Below are 481 nucleotides of genomic sequence, written 5' to 3'. Positions count from 1 at the left end.
GTGAGAGGGGTGGATTGAGAGAGTGAGAGAGAGAGAGAGAGAGAGAGAGAGAGAGAGAGAGGGGGGGGGGGGTGAAATGAGAGAGAAATATCGAAAGAGAGACAAAGACAGACGGATAGAAATGAAAGAGAGGATAGAGAAAAAGGAAAAGGAAATGAGAGAAAGACACACTTACCTATACACACATACACACACACACACATATTCACACACACAAAGAAAGGGGGAGAGAGAGAGGAAGAGAGAGAGAGAGAGAGAGAGAGAGAGAGAGAGAGAGAGGGGGGGGGCAAAGGAAGAGTGTGTGGAGGTGGAGAAGGAGCGAGAGAAAAGAGAAAAGGTTGTATAGATAAAGGGAGACAGACGACAGACAGGTAAATAAACAGTCAAAAAGAGGCACAGAGAGGCAAAGACACCTGAAAAAAAGTAAAAGAAAAGAAAAATAGTCCGATAGAGTAGAAGTGATGTTGGGAGGGAAGGTATG

This window comes from Aplysia californica, unplaced genomic scaffold (genome assembly GCF_000002075.1).
Source record: "Aplysia californica isolate F4 #8 unplaced genomic scaffold, AplCal3.0 scaffold00702, whole genome shotgun sequence".
Classification (NCBI taxonomy): domain Eukaryota; kingdom Metazoa; phylum Mollusca; class Gastropoda; order Aplysiida; family Aplysiidae; genus Aplysia; species Aplysia californica.
Note: the sequence above shows the minus strand (reverse complement) of the source record.